Raw genomic sequence first — 19,737 nt, 5'->3', positions numbered from 1 at the left:
ACTCATAAAAAGAACCCAAATGAAATTGTAGAACTGAAAAGTACAACAAGAAAAAAGTAAAATTTGCTGGGTAGGCTCAGTAGGAGAGCAGCAGTGACAGAGGATAGACCTGGTTCCTTAAGGACGGACCAACAGAATTCACCCAGTCTGAACCCAGGGAGGAAAGAGGCCAAAAATGAGTGAACAGAAACTCAGAGAACTTGGGACAATAACCAAAGACGGAACATTTGCACTTTGGGGCATCCCACAAAGACAGAATAACATCTGACAACTTCTCAGTTTGACAAAAGACATGAACCTACATATCCAAGAAGCTGAACAGAGCCTAAATGGGAAATAACAAAAGAAAATCATGCAGAGGTACCTCATAATTAACATTCTGGAAGCTGAAAGTAGAGAAATCTTACAAGCAATCCTAGTGAAGGAGCAAATGACCCGTGCAGGGGTGAGGAGACAGACGTGTCTCATCTGACCCAAGAGGCAGAATGTTTGTAGGTGCTGAAAGAAAAGAACTGGTAGAACTGTCCTTGACAAATGAAGTGGACAAATACATGATGGCACACGTGGGACATGCAAGTGACCAACAGCATCTGACGGACACCCAGCAACCGCAGGATGTGCTCTCCCTTCCCTTCCCCCCCACCCCACCCCGGGAACCCTGGTAACATCCCCTGCGATAGCCCATATCTGTGGTCATTCAACAAGCCTCACCACACTTAAAATCATTGGAATAATACAGGTCCATCCTCTGACCACAGTGGATCCAAACTAGAATCAACGGAAAGATGCCAAGAAAACCCCCCAAACCCTGTAAACTAAACAACTCGCGTCTGAATAACCTACGGATCATGGGGGAAATGTCAAAAAGAATTTTTAATAATGAAAATAGGATACAGAAAACACGTGTGGGGCACCTGGGTGGCTCAGTTAGTTGAGTGTCTGACTCTTGGTTTTGACTCCGGTCATGATCTCAGGGTCCTGGGATCGAGTCCCACATTGGGCTCCCTGCTCAGTGGGGAGCCTGCTTCTTCCTCTCCCTCTGCCTCTCCTCCTGCTTGTGCTCGCTCTCTCTCTAAAATAAATTATTAAAAAAAAGAAGAAAACATTTGCGACACAGATTTAAAGCAGTAGTGAAAGGCAAATGAATTTCATTCATGCTTACTAAAAATGAGCAAACGCTCTAAGCCAATAAGTGAAGTTTCTGTGTTAAGAAACGAGAGAGGAGCAGACACACTCACTGAGCAGAAAGAGGAAACAACAAGGAGCAGAAACCCAAAACACTGAAAACTGGGAAACCGTAGAGAGAATCCATGAAAGAAAAAGCCGATTCATCCCCCCTGTCCAAAAAAAAATCAATAAAATTGCTACATCTGTAGCAAGATGGCAGATAAGAGAAAGAGAGAAGACAGGCATCCCCGAGAGCAGAAGGGCCCGGGGAACCTCACTGCAGATCCTGCGAAGCCACAGACCCACCAACTACACTTCCAAAAGCAACGGACCCATTCCTCGAAGACCGCGAACAAAGGAACATCTGGGAAACAGTTTGGCAGTTTCTTAAAAAACCGAATGTGCGGTCACCGTACAGCCCAGTGACCGTAACCTTGAGCCTTTATCCCAGAACTCAGGTTCACACCAAGGGCCGCGCACAATGTTCACAGCAGCTGGATTCACAGCAGCTCAGAGCAGAGACAGCCTGACGTCCCTCGGCAGGAACGGCGAATGCGGTAGTATGCAGACCTCCACCACCGTCCACTGTGCATACTGAGCATATCCCTAAGACAAACATGACTTAAGCTCCTACTGTCCTGAGTGCAGATCAGAACCCTCAGGTTTGAGCTGGATGTGAATCAAGACTAAAGCGATTCTGCCCTTGGGACGTTGAACCTGGGTCAGATTCCACAGCTGGATGATGTCACACTCCGCTCCAAACCTTCCAGGGGCTTCCCAAGTTTTCTTAGTAAAAAAAAAAAAAAAAAAAAACCATTATTCCAGAATGCTCTAAGGGTCACCGACATGATCTGACTGACCTCCTGCCGCTTCTCAGACCTCGTCTCTTCCATGAACTGACAGGGACAGATATTCTAGAATCCCTGCGCAGACATGAAGAATTAATGTGACCATCCAGAAAGATGACATCATCTATGAGGACAGCAACAGGGGCCACGGCTCTCCCCAGATACTTCACGTTTGGGGGACGGGCAACAGAGACTCCCCAAGCATTCTGCGCTTCTGCATCCCAGAACTCCCGAGCCCTTCCTGAAAGAACACGTCAGAGGATCAGCTTCAGCCACCCAAGCAAGGAAGGCAGAAACCACAACAAAGATGGGAAAGCAAGCATGCGGTTTATTCAACTGCAGCGGTAATGTGGGAACTGTGGTTGACGGACAGAAGCGACGTGCCGACAGACATACACATGGAGAAATGAGCCGTCTAATTAAAGCTCGGGAGCGTGACTGAGAAGGAAGAAGTAACACGATTCCTGCTTTATTTCATAACGGGGAGTGTGTGCTTGTCACCTGAGACTCATACGTGAGGTCACCTCAAGATGGCAAAGCGGAATGAGATTTGGGAGACAGAAGGGGGAGGATGAGGGAATGGGGAGCAAATGCCCTTATTCTGCCTTTGCTAATCCCAACAAGCCGCCATGCACTGGGGGAGGGACAGGATAAATCAGTGTTGGAAAAGACCAGGGAGAAACACGTGCAGGTCTTACGAGTCACCATGAAAGCACCTAGAACTAAAACAGTGACCATCAGAACAATGACAGGGCTGGCACTGGGCAGTGAGCGACGGCATGGGGACAGGGAAGGTTCGTTTGGTGAGCACCAGCCCCTCTGTCAGGTCAACGGGAGCACGGAGCTCATAGGGGCCACCACAAGCTCTCAAAGCAAAACCCCACGTTCTGCTCATGAAACACGAGAAAAAACCCAAAACAATGGCCAAGTGAGCCCGAAGGCCATGGCCAAGGCCCAGGCCCATGCCTAAGGCACGAGAGTAAGTAAATGAACTAAAGAAAGGCACTGATATTTATCTGTGTATGTTAAGAGCTTTGAGAAGGTTTCCAGAGAGCCAGGGGGATTCATCAACCAGGTAATTCTGAGTCTCATCCACATGTGTGATTCCATGTCCATTCAAACCAGCGCGTGCCATCCCATGCTGACCGGGGGCATCGCCTGGGGGCTCGTGTGGGCTCCAGGCTCCATCGGATGTATTCACACGGCTCCTCTGTGGGGCTGAGAGCCAGGCTTCTGCATGGGACAGGGTCCTCCGGCCAGTGTGAGCAGACAGGGCTGGCAAAACACCTGCTGTTTGGGAGGAACCCCAGTCTCTACTGAGTAGACCTTCGAGTCTAAGCACCCTGGACCCCAGCAGCTAGAGGAAGCCAGGCATGACCTACTCACCTTTGGAAATGGAACAGTTGATATCAGAAGAAAAGCTTGAGGCTACTTTTAAACAAGAATATTTTGCTTTCTTTCTGGTTCAATTATTAGAAGTATAGGAAAGACAAGTTAAAATAAACTCCTCTCAAAGGGGAAAGAAGGGTGTGTAATTCCTTATATATCTAAGTAGATATAATTTGAATGGACCTTCCAAGGTTCAGGAGACTATGGTTCCTGCTTTCTGAGAATTGCAGTATGAAACTAACGTGTTGCTGAGATCTCTATGAGTAATAGTAAGCAATTGCAGATCAAGGACAGAGATGCTTTCTGTTACTGTCAAGTATTATTTGCAAAATTGTTAATTGCAAAAAGCATCTGTCCCTTTGCTAAAACTGCCTCCTGGGACTCTTCCACCTCTGAGTCCTGCTCCCATCTGTTGCGAAGCCCATGTAACAGGATTTAGGGGTGCTCTGATGCATGTCTCTATCTGTGCTGTAGGTACCATTGTGGTCCAGGGAAGCCATTTTCCCCAGATCTTTTAGCTGAGGCTTGAGCCAAGCAAGCTGTCACCCTTATATGTTCAAACCAGAGAACATTTGTCCAAATTTCCATATAGGAGAGCCCCCTGGAAGAGCATGTGGTGGAGAGCTCTCTCACCAACACCATGCCTGTGAATGAACAGCTGGTTATCTTTTACGTATTTGCTATCAGGAGGGTAAGTCAGGATGCTCAGATGCTCTCTTCTCTATCATCTTATGTGGAAGGGATTTTGGTTATGGAAAAGGAACTGGACAGGAAACCAGCATTTTTTTTAAAGATTTTTATTTATTTATTTGAGAGAGAGAATGAGAGAGAGAGAGAGAGAGAGCACAAGAAGGGGGAGCGGGAGAGGGAGAAGCAGACCCCCAGCTGAGCAGGGAGCCCGATGCGGCACTCGATCCCGGGACTCCAGGATCATGACCTGAGCCGAAGGCAGTCGCTTAACCGACTGAGCCACCCAGGCGACCCCCAGTATTTTTTTTTTTTAACAGAGTGAACTCGAATGAAGGATTAGGCATGTGATTCACATGGCAGGGTTCATCTCTATAACCACAGTGCATTTGGGCTAAATGAATACCAGAACGTCCGCGGGATGGAAAGTGGGACATGGATTCTCAGAACTTAGTAGGTACCACGCCCACGATGTTAACAGTGGGAAACATGGACACTCTTCTAGAATAGAATCAGAGCCCTGATGAGGTTTTCTCCCTTGCTCAGGGCCATGCTATCAGGTAAGAGGCAGAGCCGATGCTGGTGCTCAGTCCTGGTCCGGAACCTTCCGCCCGCCGCAGAGGCTCCTCTCCTCTCCTCTGTTGGTGAGACTCAGGTTCCCAGAGGGTTGCTTTGGTGCAGAAGCAGACAGACAGACAGACACACAAATGTGCTGCCATCCCGTCTTCCTGATGACCACACATGAGCCATTCTTCTTCACAATTGAGGAGAGGATACATTCCATCATATGGTTCCAAGCATCAGAGATGAATGCCAGCCATGAAGCCTCTGCCTCTAGCAACCATTACTGCATTCCAAAATTTGGAGACTTAACGGTTTTTACAGCAGCTTTCTGGGATATAACCCGCACCTGGTACACGTCACCCTTGCCTACGTACAATTCAGCGGTGACACGGTGGTGCAACAGAGTATATTTGGAGCTGGGCAGCCATGGCCACATCAATTTGAGAACATTTGCATCACCCCAAAAAGATACCCTGTACCCACTAGCTGTCGTTCCCCTTCTCCACACCACCCACCCCCTTTAAGCCCTAGGCAACCACTTGTCTATTTCTGTTTTCTATAGATCAGCTTCTGGACATCCTATATAAATGGAATTATATGTGATCTTCAGTCACTGTTGTTTTAGTTCCAGTATAGTTAACATACAGCGTTTTATTAGTTTCAGGTGGACAATGTAGTGATTCAACACTTTCTTAAACATGCGGTCCTCATCACAACAGGTGCCCTCCTTCCTCCCCATCACCTGTGTCCTCCATCCCCACCCATCTCCCCTCTGGTGACCAACAGTGTGGTCTCTATAACGAAGAGTCTGTTTCTTGGTTTGTCTCTCTCTTTTTCTTTGTTTTTGTTTTTGTTGTTGTTGTTGTTGTTTGTTTGTTTCTTAAATTCCACATATGGGTGAAATAAACTCAAGATGGATTGAAGATCTAAATGTGAGGCCTGAAACCACAAAAATCCTAGAAGAGAGCACCGGCAGTAATGTCTGACATCAGCCATAGCAACATTTTTCTAGATATGTGTAGAAGGCAAGGAAAACAAAAGCAAAAATAAACTATTGGGACTTCATCAAAATAAAAACCTTCTGCACAGTGAAGGAAACAATCAACAAAACTAAAAGGCAACCTACTGAATGGGAGAAGATATTTGCAACCGACATATCTGATAAAGGGTCAGTATCCAGAATCTATAAAGAACTTATACAAGTCAAAAGCCCAAAACCAAATAATCCAGTTTAAAAATGGGTGGAAGACATGAGCAGATATTTTTCCAAAGAAGACATCCAGACGGCCAACAGACACATGAAAAGATGGTCCACATCACTCATCATCAGGGAAATGCACATCAAAACCACAATGAGATACCACCTCACACCTGTCAGAATGGCTAAAATCAACAACACAAGAAACAAAAGACGTTGGCGAGGATGCGGAGAAAGGGGACCCCTCGTGCCCTGTTGGTGGGAATGCAGGCTGGTGCAGCCACTTTGGCAAACAGTATGGAGGCTCCTCAAAAAATTTAAAATAGAATTACTCTACAATCCAGTAATTGCACTATTGGGTATTTACCCCCAAAATACAAAAACACTTAATTTGAAAAGATATATGTACCCTTGCATTGACTGCAGCATGATCAACAGTAGCCAAATTATGGAAAGAGCCCAGATGTCCATCGACAGATGAATGGATAAAGAAGATGTGATCCATATACGCAATGGAATATTACTCAGCCCTCACAAAGAAAGAGATCTTACTGTTTGTAACGTCATGGATGGAGCTAGACAGTATAATGCTAAGTGAAATAAGTCAGTCAGAGAGGAGATTTAAGAATACTTGAGAATGAGTGAAGAAGAAATGTAGGGAGAGCCCTCTCCATTGGCAGTTGGTAGTGAGTGAGCCTGAGCAGACAGGGAGAGAGACCAACACAGCTGAAATGGCTCCCCTACGGAGAGTGTGGCTGAGAAATGTAGCCACCGTGAAGTCTGACTTCAAGATTATAATGGTCACTTTAATTTAATTTCATTTTATGTGATGTCCATGCTAGTCCCACATTTTCATACTGAACAACTTTGAATTAGCGAAAGCCCACGGAACATGGACAGACTGAGGTCATGTCCTCACTCGGAGGTAACTAGAGATTGCCAGGTAACTAGAGATGGCCTGCGGAGCTGGAAGGCACAGGTCCTCTAGGAGAATGTAAACACCTGACCGGCCCGGGACCCTGGGAAACAATGTGGTGGGCACAGGACATCCCACGGGCAAGAGGTATCATCTGGACCCTGGACAAAAGATGAACCCAGCAGACTGGGCATTTGGGGGAAATTCGTTTTTCTCTCTTTACATAGTAACATTTCCAAACAACTTTCAATTGTTTTTGCTTTATTAGTCAGTATGAATTTCAGCTTCAATATATTTCAGTTAGGTACAAATTATATCATGAAAATGCAACCCTCGTTTGAGTTTTTAAGGTAGATTCAGACTCTCTAATTCTTACTGAAGGAAACAAGCTAAAAATACAACAAAACAGACCAACAAAAAGGCAAGTAGTAGCCATGGCCCAAAAAGTGCTTCACTTCGATATGAACGGATAACGGGAATCTGTCTGGCTTGACTGAAACAGCAATATTTTACATGAAAAGCAGTAGCGAAATAGTGTGCAGTCCAGCAGCCTTGCGAATTGCCCCAGTCGGAAAGTTTATATAGCTTTCAACATTGCTTTTTCCATCCTAGGATCTCATAGCATAAACCTGAAAATTCCCTCCCTCAACGTATCAAAGATAATTGAGAAAACAGCATTTTGAGGACCATTTCCAATGTCATTTAATTGTTTTCTGTTACATATGTAGAATCAGGATGAACTCCTTTTTGTGGAGAAGATAATGAGCTTGTTATTCACTATTATAAATTATTAGCAGGGCCTTCCTACAGTTACCTCAAGACACTTAAGCATCCTGAAATTTATATTCCTCATTTGTAAAATGAGAGAATGGGTCCTGTTATCTTTGGAGGTTTTTCCCAACACGACCAGCACAAGAATAAGGAATGCTGCCCTAGCTCAGCTCTGGGACCTAGGGTCACATCATAGAAGGAGAAAATAAGATAATATAAGACTGCCTTGGCTTTGTGCAAGAAGGTTTAATTACTTAGCCACCAAAAATGTCATTGTAGGGTGACATTCCTGCAACTTAGCAGGAATTCCCTGGAAATGGGCCCATAACAATAAGCAGTTCCAATGTATTTTCTATTTTGGACGTATGTCAAAAAATAAAGGCTTGATGCTTTTATTTTTGTTTTTGTTTTTGTTTTTCCTTTTTGTCCCTATAAACAATGATTATGGGAATACAGCACCAGCCTGGTCAGGAGGAAGATCCAAATAGTTTTCTTAAAATAGTTTAAAGGCTGTTATATCAAAGAAAGCTAGGCTGGAGTTGTGTAGCCCCAGACAGAAACCCCAGAACCTCCTAGAAGGTCTTCTAGGATTTTATGGGAGGACAGTATGAGTAAGAAGTCCCCCACAGTAGAGACAGCAACACTGGAGGTGCTGATCTTCAGGATGCTGGGATTCAGGCAGATAGTGGAGAATCAGAAGCTAAAACTTTCCAGAACACCCAATGGCAAGATGTTGACTTCAACCATCAGGACTTCATTCTGAAATGTCCAATTACCAATGGTTCCATGTTGCCTCAACAAATATGCTGGAGTCCTCCAGGAATCCTACCAGGTTCCAGGAAAGATTCTAAGCATTAGCGGTCCAAGATGGAGAAATGGGGAGCCATATTTTTGAGGGACTCTCCAGGAAAGATGGAGGGGAAGTCACATTAATAAATACTTGGACCCCATTGCATTAGGGTCTGGAATATACTCATCAGCCTTCCCCAAGCCTCTGTACCAATGACAAGAAACTTGTGTGGCTCCCTTGGTCTTCTGAGCTTATCTTCTTGTGTTACTTATTCTCCACATCTAAATCGCCAGCTTAGCTGAGTGCCTGTCCATCAGACAGGGTGTTCTTTGAAGGCTGGACTTTGGTGTTGTCTACAATACAAGAACAGCATCACAACAATAAGAGACACTCACCAAACAGTTTCCATTAATTGAATGAGAGCACTGAATACCTTCTAAGGCATTCAAAATGAGGGCATACAGAAGAGACACGATCTGGGGTGGCTCTTTGAAGGACTTGCAGACTGACCAGTGAGGAAGAAATCTCCAAGTAGAAGCAGAGGTGGAGAGAAACCACGTGCACCTGCAGATCCACAAGTGTATGATGCCCACATCTGAGCTGGGACTTGGGACACTGAGTGGCAAGAGGCAGAGTGACAAGGAAGGTCAGAGTCACCTGATAAATGCAGAAAATCATGCTAGGTCATTTCAACTTGAGGATCGAGCAAGTGCCTGCACTGTAGGATCGAGTGGTAATCGTTTAATTAAAGTTTTTATAGAGAAGACTGTAGATTCACAGGCAGTTTTAAGAGATAATGCAGGGAGATCCTTTATATTACACTTTTTCGAGTTTCCCCCAATGGTACACTTTTTTCTTCTGGTCTGATCTTTGGTGCTACTCTAACAGGACCCCTTCATCTTTTTTTTTTTTTATTCTTATGTTAATCCCCATACATTACATCATTAGTTCTAGATGAAGTGTTCCATGATTCATTGTTTGTGCATAACACCCAGTGCTCCATGCAGAACGTGCCCTCCTCAGTACCCACCACCAGGCTAACCCATCCTCCCACCCCCCTCCCCTCTAGAACCCTCAGTTTGTTTTTCAGAGTCCATTGTCTCTCATGGTTTGCAGGACCCCTTCATCTTAACCACACCAGCTACACTCCACACTTGGTCACCCCTGGATTTGCCACACCTATCCCTGTAACCCCTCTGATCTCTCTACTCGAACACCATCTCCTTTGTGGCCCCTTCCTCACCATTGCTCCCCAACATCACTGTCTGAAGTCTTACAGGTAAGACTTAATACTGAGTAGAGTGAATCTCCCGCTTATGTCTTCCTTGTCAGGCTTGCCTGTGGCTTTCAATATAAAATAGATTGCTTATCTCTGTCTACAAAAGCCCTTACTGGGATTCTTATAGGAATAGAGTTGTCTATAGATCATTCTGGGGAGGAATTTACATCTTCACTATGTTGAATCTTCTGGACAATAAATATATTCTTTAGATGTTCTTTGATTTCTTTCCTTACTATTTTGTGGTTTTCAGCATACAAGTCAGCATGTTTTGTTATATTTACATCTAAGTATTCCTCTCTTTTTTGTGTGATAAGAAATGTGATTATATTTTTTAACTTGGCACCAAGAGTTCGTTGCTAGTGTATAGAAGTGCCATGGGTTTTCTTATGTTTATCTGGTATCCTGCAACTTTGCTGAATTCACTCATTAGTTCTACAAGTATTTTTCTGGAGTTTTTGTGATTTTCTACGTAGACAATCATGCCATCTGCAAATAAAGATACATTTTTCTCACCTTATTGCAGTGAGGAGAATTTCCAGTACTATACTGAGTAAGGGTGATGAGAGTAGACATTGTCGTTTTGTTTCCAGTCTTAAGGAGAAGGCTTCAGTCTTTCATCTTAAGTGTGATGTTTACTGTAGCATTTTGTAAAACACTCTTTATCAGGTTGAGGAAATTCCCCCCCAACCCACCTAGACCTTACTTGCTGACAGTTTTCACTATGAATGGATTTTAGATTTTGTCAAATAGTCTTTCTGCATCAGCTGATAGGATCATGTGATTTTTGTTTCTTTTGTTGACCTGGAGGATTCCAGTAATCGTTTCTAATGCTGAACCAGCCTTACAGGCTTGGAATAAATCCCACTTGGTCATGGTCTGGAATTCTTTTTATACATTGTTGCATTTGATTTGCTAATGTTTTGATTTTTTAAATCTATGTTTATGAGAAACTTTGGTCTGCAGTTTTATATTTTTGTAAAGTCTTTATCTTGTGTTGGGATTAGGATAAGGCTGGCCTCATAGAATGAGACAGTGTTTTGTCTACTTTTGCTTTCTGGAAGCAACCCTGCAGAATTCATATCATTTCTTCCTTGAATCTTTGGGAGGATTCACGAGTGAAATGATCTGAAGCTAGTGCATTTTTAAAATGTATTAATTATTTATTTAATTTTAATAGATGTAAGCATTTTCCATTTATTCATCTTCGTGTGAGTCTTAAGAGCTTGTGTCTTCGATTATACTTGAAGTATGGTGTTCATCACAGTGTCCCTTCATTATGTCTACAAGGTCTCTTATGACAGCCCTCTTTCATTCTGATTTCTGCAATTCATGTCTTTTCTCTTCCTCCTTTATCAACTGTGCTAGAGATTTGTCCACTTTGTTGACATTATTAAAGAACCAACTCTTTGCTTCATTGATTATTCTCTATCATGTTTCTGTTTTAAAATTTACTAATCTCTGCTCTTATTTTTATTATTTCCTTCCTTCTGCTTGCTTTTGGTTTATTTTGTTCTTCTTTTCCTGGTTTCTTGCGGTAAGAACTTTGTTTATTAATCTGAGACTTTCCTCACTTCTTATGTAAGCATTTAATGCTATAAATTTATGTCAATACTTCCTTTCATCCCACAAATTTTGATATGTGTGGTTTCATTTGCATTCAACTATTTATTTATTTATTTATTTATTTATTTATTTAAGAAAGAGAGAGAGCATGAACGGGAGGGACAGAGAGAGCGGGAGAGAGAGAATCCCAAGCAGATTTCCCGCTGAGTGCGGAGCCCAACTAGGGGCTCAACCTCACAACCCTGAGATCATGACCTGAGCCAAAATCGAAAGTCAGATGCTTAATTGACTGAGCCACCCAGGTGCCCCTCAACTCTATGTATTTTTAATTACTTTTCTTTTTTTTTTTTAAAGATTTTATTTATTTATTTGACAGAGGGAGACACGGCGAGAGAGGGAACACAAGCAGGGGGAGTGGGAGAGGGAGAAGCAGGCTTCTTGTGGAGCAGGGAGCCCAATGCGGGGCTCGATCCCAGGACCCCGGGATCAATACCTGAGCCGAAGGCAGACGCTTAATGACTGAGCCACCCAGGCGCCCCTTTAATTACTTTTCGTATTTCTGTGACCCATGGATAGTTTAAAAGAGTGTTGTTTCATTTCCACATCTTTTTTTATTATGTTATGTTAATCACCATACATCACATCATTAGTTTTTAACGTAGTGTTCCATGATTCATTGTTTGCATATAACACCCAGTGCTCCATGCAGAACGTGCCCTCCTCAATACCCACCACCAGGCCAACCCAACCTCCCACCCCCCTCCCCTCTAGAACCCTCAGTTTTTTTCTCAGAGTCCATCATCTCTCATTAATTTCCACATCTTTAGAGATTTTCTTGTCTTTTTGCTTTTTGTTTGTTATTGATTTCTAGTTTGGTCAGAAAACACATTATGTAGGATATTTTAAGTGGGTTGAGATTTGTTTAATGACTCAAGATATTGTCTGTCTTGATACTCCCTGGAGTGGAGGGGGATGTCTGCCCCGCTGTCGTTGTGTGGAGCGTTCTGCGGGTCAGCTAAGTCCTGATTATGTGTTCAACTCCCCTGCTTTCTTGCTGGTGACTCTGTCAGTTGCTGAGAGGAAGACGTTCGATGCCCCAGCTGTGGGATCATCTATTTCTGCTGTTACTTCCGTCAGCTTGCTCCCCGGGTGTGAGGCTCTGGCCGTTGGTGTGTGCATGTTCCAGCCACTGTCTCCCTGGCAGATTAAAGTCTTACGACATACGTGATGCCTTTTTATCTCACTTTCTTCTCTGTCAGGTCTACACATAATCACCCCTGCTTTTCTCAGATTAACGTTCGCAGGGTCTATGTTTCTGTCGAATTACTTTCCAATGACCTCTGTTGCTGAGTTGGGAGTGAGTTTAAGGAGCCTGTAGATGAGTTGTTCTAATGTTTTTGTTCTTGTTGTTTTCTGCTATGATTTAATCTACTCTGCCCTTTAGCTGGTGTATTTAGACCATTTACATTTCAGTTAAGTTTTGATATGATAGTGCTTAGGTCTCGCATTTTATTATCTATTTTCTCTCATTATCATTCCTCACTTTATCTTTCCTTGGTTTCCAGTGAGTCACTTAATACTTGCAGGATTCCCTCTTGGTTTAATTTTAATGTTTTTGAGCGTATCTCTCCACATAGTGGTCACAGTGGTTGCTCTGGGAATTGTAAGGTATGCACATATCTTATAATATTCTGCTGATATCAAAATTATACCACTTCAAGGAAAGTGTGGACAACTCATCTCTCTTTAGGTCCCTTTACCTTCCCCATTTAAAATATCATTGTCATGGGTATCAGGTGGTGCTTAAATAATCACTGTGGTTGAGTGAACGCCTGGGATAGTCTGTGGGATGCACCTGCATTGCACTCTCTCCACCATGCCCTGCTGCTTCCTGAAGCTCCCCGGGGCCGTCCAGGACCACGTCCTCTCTGTTGGAAGAACACCCTTTAGCCATCCTGGAAGACAGGGCCGCTGATTGCTTCAGTTCCCTCCACCTGAGATTGCTCTCCTTTCCCTTTCATTCCCGAAGAATGGTTACTGGACATAGAATCACAGTTGGTGCTTGTTTCCCTCCAGCACCTAACGGAGGATACGCGCCTCTTTCCTCCTCCCCTCCATGGTCTCGATGAGAAATCTGATGCCCTTCCAACCACTGTTCCCTCCAGGTCATGTGCTGGTCCTTTTTGGTTGCTTTCAAGCTTTTAGCACTTCAATTATGAAGTACCTAGGTGTATGTTTCTTTAGATGCTTTCAGTTTGGGATTTGCTCAGCTTTCAGGTTTTAGAAGGTTGTTTCTTTTGCAGAATTTGGGAGGTTTTCAGTCACTGTTTCACGCAATAGTCTCCTGGGCCTGCTTCACTTACTGTCCTTCTGGTACGGATGATGTTATTTCCCTCCCATCCCTGAGGTTCTTTTCAGATTCCAGTCTGAAGCTGTTGAGTCGGCTTCGATCCTAACGTTCTGCCCTAAGTTCACCGAGTCTGCCCCTCTTATCTCCACTCTGCTATGGACCCATCACGGGAGGCTTTTCTTTTATTTCAGTTACTGCTTGTTTAAGTCCTATCATTTCATTAGAATCTTTTAAATTATTTTTATTTCTTCGCTGATTTTTAAAATTTTTCATTTGTTTATTTTTTGTATTTGTTTCAAGGGTCTCTCTGATAGATTGGCAGGCATTTTTGAAAGCTGCTTTAAAATCTCTGTCAGCTCATTCTAACACCTGACTTGGTTGGCGACGGCATCCCCGAAACCCACAATCTCAGAGTCTCTACTGAGGGTCGTTCAGAATAATTTTCGGTACTGAAAAATAGCACTTGAGGTCAGTCTATAGGGACCGATTGCATGTTTGGCTGAGGGATACGAAGAAATTAGAAGGGTATACATTTAAAAAAGTATCTTCTTGGGGCGCCTGGGTGGCTCAGTCATTAAGCGTCTGCCTTCGGCTCAGGTCATGATCCCGGGGTCCTGGGATCGAGCCCCGCATCGGGCTCCCTGCTCGGCGGGAAGCCTGCTTCTCCCTCTCCCACTCCCCCTGCTTGTGTTCCTGCTCTCACTATCTCTGTCTCTCTCAAATAAATAAATAAAATCTTTAAAAAAAGATAGATATTGGGGCGCCTGGGTGGCTCAGTCGTTGAGCGTCTGCCTTCGGCTCAGGTCATGATCCCGGGGTCCTGGGATCGAGCCCCGCATCGGGCTCCCTGCTCGGCGGGAAGCCTGCTTCTCCCTCTCCCCCTCCCCCTGCTTGTGTTCCCTCTCTCGCTATGTCTCTCTCTGTCAAATAAATAAATAAAATCTTTAAAAAAAATTTAAAAAATAAAAAAGTATCTTCTTAACATTCAAAGTCATAAAGACATCATCACCTGATGGGTAAATGAGCAATTCACAGGGAAAATCGTGTGCCCACCCCAGTAAGATCTGGGAGCTGTGTTATAATCACCATTCTGAGGGAAAGGGAAGGATGGACCCCAGGCAGGAGTTAGCAGGTGGAAATAGAGTGAAGAGTGGCCATTCCGTCTTGAAAGAATGTCCTGGTGGGTCACCAAATACAGAGGCGTCCCCACTGCATACATGAGGGCGAAGATCCGTAGCGTTTTACAGCCTGCCTGGGAGGACGTGGAAATAGGCGGAAAGACAAACGGGAAGCAAGGCATCTGAAAAGCGCGTGGAAGCCACAGTGCCCTTGAGGGTTGCTGTACCTTCTTTTCTGAAGCAGGGGCAGCCAAGCTGGTTTATCATGTCGGGCGGAGCCGGCCATCAGGGTCGGGAAGTGTACGTGGCGTGCGGGGAGAGCCAGCCCGGTGTCCCGCAGGAGCAGGGGGACAAGAAGGGAGCAGAGTGCACCCAGTGCTGTCCACACCGCGGGGCCAGGCCCTGTGGCACCTCCAGGGACCCGGAGGGCAGAGCCGGAGCCGGCACCCACGAGCGCCCCTCTCCTGCCCTCCCAGCTGCATGCATCCGGCTCCCGGTGCACTAGGCCTCAGTTTCCCTGCCTGACACTTCGTCAGCAGCAGAAGCAATCCATCATCTATGGAAGGTTAGACCCAAATGAACGTGAAGGCAACACGTGCCCAGTGTGTCCAAACTAAGGAATGAGCATTTTCAGGGAACTCTGCCTTCTGCTAATTTTTTCTGAGTTCCCTAAGGGCTGTCCATTTGGTGTGATTTACGCTGGACGAGGTCAGTAAACCCCAGCGGAGGCCCTGCTGACCTCCCAGGCCTTTCGAAGAAGAGCCGTGGTCACAACTGAGGACCACGAAGCCCCGCGGGGCAGTTTCGTACTTAAAGCGGCGGCTCTTTCCGCACACGTGTGTTCTAGAGCCCGTCCACCGAGGGGGTTGTGAGCGCCCAGGGATTCCCCACCACATCTCCGCCCCGCTAGACCCCAGACCCGCACTTCCAGAGGCCTCTGGGCACCTATAGCTCCAAACAGAAGCATCTTCTCCAAATTCGTTCCTCTCTGTTCTGTGTTTTCCTAGATTTTTTTTTTTTTTTTAATGACTATTGGGCATCCGTTATCACAGGGCCAGAGTATTGTCTCCTGCAGTCAGCTTGCCTGGGACTTGTCTTTCCTGTGCGGGCTGCCCGACCAAGGCCGAGTCCCCTCCCGCCTCCTGATTTGACCCTCACACACCAAGCCAGTACCCCGTGCCCTAAGTCTCCCCGGGCCAGTACCAGACAACCCAGAGACCGCCCCTGCGGCTCAAAGTGCACGGGAATTATTCAAACTAGCCAATCCCAAATTGTTTATGCTGCCTGCCTTGCTTTTCCTAGGAAACCCCAGTATAGACTCTGGTCTGTGCTCTCCCTTGGCTCCCTCTGGCTGCTCACTGACCCCGGTGCTTCTCCGTATCCAGAGCATCTGCATGGCGCAGCCTGGAGCTCTCCGTGCTCTCAATGATGCACCTCCTCAATTAAAATCCCATAAGGAGAAATGAGACTCTCTGCCCTTGGGTCCTCCTAGGACAAGGTTGAGGATGGGGCATATCGGAATTTGGAAATGAAATCCAGCCTTGCCCACCATGCCTGTGTGAACTGGCTTGACTCTCACCCACCAGCCTCTCTAAGGCGGTAATAACCCCTCACCCAGGAGGGGAGGTGATGGGAGGGGGTGCACCGTCGAAACACAAAGAGACCCCACTGTCAGACACAGAGGACGTCCGTCGCTATGACCCGGGGGGTCACAGGAGACATCTGTGGCCAGGCACCATTTCAGCCACAAGGTTGAAGGGTTACATAGTTACACAGATAAGGGGGTGAGCAGGGAAGCCACCCAGACCGTCCCCATCGGCAGGAGGTTGGAGAGATCGGGGACCGATTTCATGTTCATGTATTGTTAGCTGGGGGGTCTCACAGCTCGGCGACTGTTCTGCGGCGGAATGAACTGTCTTGCTTCCCAGCTCATAAACACAGCAGTGACGTACGACCAGGTTAGACCAGGCTCAGAGTCTCCATGGGGTTTCTTTTTCTTTTTTTTTTTTTTTTTAAGATTTTATTTATTTATTTGACAGAGAGATAGACAGAAGAGCACAAGCAGAGGGAGTGGCAGAGGGACAGGGAGAAGCAGGCTCTGCACTGAGCAGGGAACCCGATGCGGGACTCGATCCCAGGACCCTGAGATCATGACCTGAGCCGAAGGCAGACGCTCAACCATCTGAGCCACCCAGGCGCCCTCCATGGGGTTTCTGACCCGAGGGCCACACCCAACACAGCCGCCGCCGACTCCTGTGTCCCGACCCCCTCCTCCCCCCGCCGCAGACCCCATGAGGGGGAAGGCGCCGTCCTGGCGTGTGAGCTCCTTGTCGAGCACGCACATCACGGAACTGGTACAGTTAGTGTTTCTGAGTGTGCACGTGCTTGAGTGTAATGCGTGTCTCCCTGCAGCTCTCAGGAGAGTTGCGTGCTCAGGAACCTGATAGAGGCGATGGGGCTGGTCCCTGGGGAGCCAGGCCAGCCCCCTGAGCCATCATCACAGCTCTTCTCAACGCCATCCTGGCTCCTCGGAAAGGCCATCCTGAAAATGGGTTTTCCCAGAAGGTTCTCCCTCCAAGTGGAGGAGCAAGAAGCCTGTGTGCCCCCTCTGTGGCCAGTGAGGGACCCTCTAGGCCACGCGGACACTGACCACAGCCACAGGGGTTCCTAGACATGCCTCCCCCTGGAGATGTGGGGCCCTGCGAATTCTCCGCTCTGCACCAGGCTCTATTTTGTTCTTTCCTGGTTGGGTCGAGGTCAAGGCGATTTAGTGGTACTTCCGTGGCTTTCTGGAATCCCCCCATCTCCAAGCACCTATCATTTTAAAGGAATGGCTCCCAAAACCTTCTGAATGACATCATTAATCCGCAGACCAAGGGAGCAAGTAAACAGTTGCAGGAAGGTTTCAAGTAAACCAGCAACCCACACCCTTCTTATCTTTTTCTTATAAATACTGCTTGATCTGCCTTGATTCCCGAAGTGGAGTTTATTATGAAGAACGTTGATTTGGATGAAGGGTATTTGTGCACGGTTTTGTATGGTTTCCACGGAAAAAGTGAATAAGACTGTACAGGATTATTGTGGTTTTAAGGCTGGAATGTCGAATCTGCCCTTGTGAATCGCGTGGACAACATATTCCTGTGTGACATTGTTGCTTATGACAGACAGCTTTGATTTGTCACACCTGCACTGGACCTGGGGACCTAGATAACCCACAAAGAATTGGCGCGTTCCGATTTGCCACGTTGGTTTTCTATGATGCGTGAATGAGAATACAGCCCGCCAGGATTTCAGACATAGAAGGAAATGCACGGTCTCCTATAGGTGCCGCATTCTCGGCACTGGGCCGCTGAGACCCCGCCTCACTGCGGGGTCTCCCCTGCAGCTTCCTCTCCCCAGAGACCCCTCTCTGTGCCACCTCCCCAAAGAGGGCCCTGCTCTGGGTCTTCCTACTCACATCTCTTCTCCTGCATCACTTCGGCCCCAGAAAGCTTACCTCCCTTTCTCGGATGTCTGCTCCAGAGTCCACTTAGAAATAAGGACAGCTCTGCCCCCACTGCATAGAGAAGCTACCCCGCCCCAGACCCAGCCCTCCCCAGCCACTGAAACCTGCTTTTCTCTTCCCTAGAGCCTTTCACCACCACCCCCCAAAATATAGTTCTCTCCATTTCAAAATTGTCTTTTCTGCCTCTCTGTTTGTTACTGTATCTCTACACACGAGAGTAGCTCGGGATGCCTTGTAGGCATTCAGTGAACGTCTCCCCAGTGACTCAGTGAGCGTCCCGAGCCTTCTGGACCCCGAGAGCCACAGGTCTTCTGGTCCAGACTGCGACTGTAACTCCCATGCACGCTAAAAGTTTACGAGTGGCATCAGGCTGCTGGATAACGTGGATTCACCACGAGAAGGAATCTGACACCTTTGAAGGCGGTGATGGTTGTGTTCCCGTCCTTGACCGCGAACCGTGTCTGTGTCAGAGAAAGCATTACATTGGGTGGGCGTGTGGGACAAACCCAGCGGAGTCATCATTCGGGAAACAGCTGCCCTAAAACCAACTCTTCATGACCATCCCAATGGAATCAGTGTTTTAGTAGGTTTTTTCACCCCGTTAAGTTACTGTCCGGTGGTTGACTGCAGTGCTTTTGTGGCCGAAGAAAGCCGTCAAGGTAGGACCCGTCACCCTCCATCAACTGCTAAGAAAGGGCCCCCTCTCTAGCTGGGTTACAAGAAGGCTTCATCTGGATCATGCATCTGTCTTCAAACCAACAATACGTTACGTGATCTTCAAAATCTCTGCCCTGTCTACAGAGCCGGGAAAGCGATCTTCCGAAAATGCAAGTCCTGTCTTAGCTCTTTCTGCACGGCGGAAAACCCTCCTGTGGGCTTCTGTTTCCTTCCCAAGTGGCTTTGAAGAATCTTCGCCAGGACCTGCATGCCACACACGTACAAGCAGGCAGACGTGGGAATGCACAGACGTGGAAGCTGAGCCACGCAGCCATGCAAAACTGTGGGTATGCGAACCAAAACAAGACGCTGGCAAAGCAGTGCTTGCAAGCTTACCTTTTGCAAAGCTCTGAGACAAATTCTCTTCCACTGCGTTGTATTCTCTTGCATCCTCTCTGATACTGAATCTTGTCATGTCCCACTAACTTCTCATGACTCGGTGTGGGTCAACGAGGGCAATTAAAGAATCTACGGGGGAAAGCCCAGACTTCTTAACGTAACTGTACTTTGTTACTGTACTTCCTGCCCAGAAAGATTTCTTTCCCCTACATAAACTTCCTCACCCCCTGGGCCTCAGGGTCCAGCCGAGTGCGTGGCACGGGGACCCCTGGCTCCGCGTCCTCCACACCGGATTGGCGTGCGTCCCCACGTGGCCTATTTCCATGACCACGAAGCACTTTTTAGATGCCACAGCCAGGGACCCTGCACTTTTCACCCCGGGGCATCGTTACCTGCCGAGATACCCAACACAGAACGAGGGACCCAGCGACAGGGGCTAACCTTCTTGTGAGGATCGTGACGGTCAGAAGACGGGGCAAGAAATTCTGGGAATGACCCTGCGATCCAGCGTGACTTCAGCCGTCAGACAACAC

This window comes from Mirounga angustirostris, unplaced genomic scaffold, assembly GCF_029215605.1.
Source record: "Mirounga angustirostris isolate CCGP_5_RB_7025 unplaced genomic scaffold, mMirAng1.0.hap1 SCAF_12, whole genome shotgun sequence".
Lineage (NCBI taxonomy): Eukaryota > Metazoa > Chordata > Mammalia > Carnivora > Phocidae > Mirounga > Mirounga angustirostris.
Note: the sequence above shows the minus strand (reverse complement) of the source record.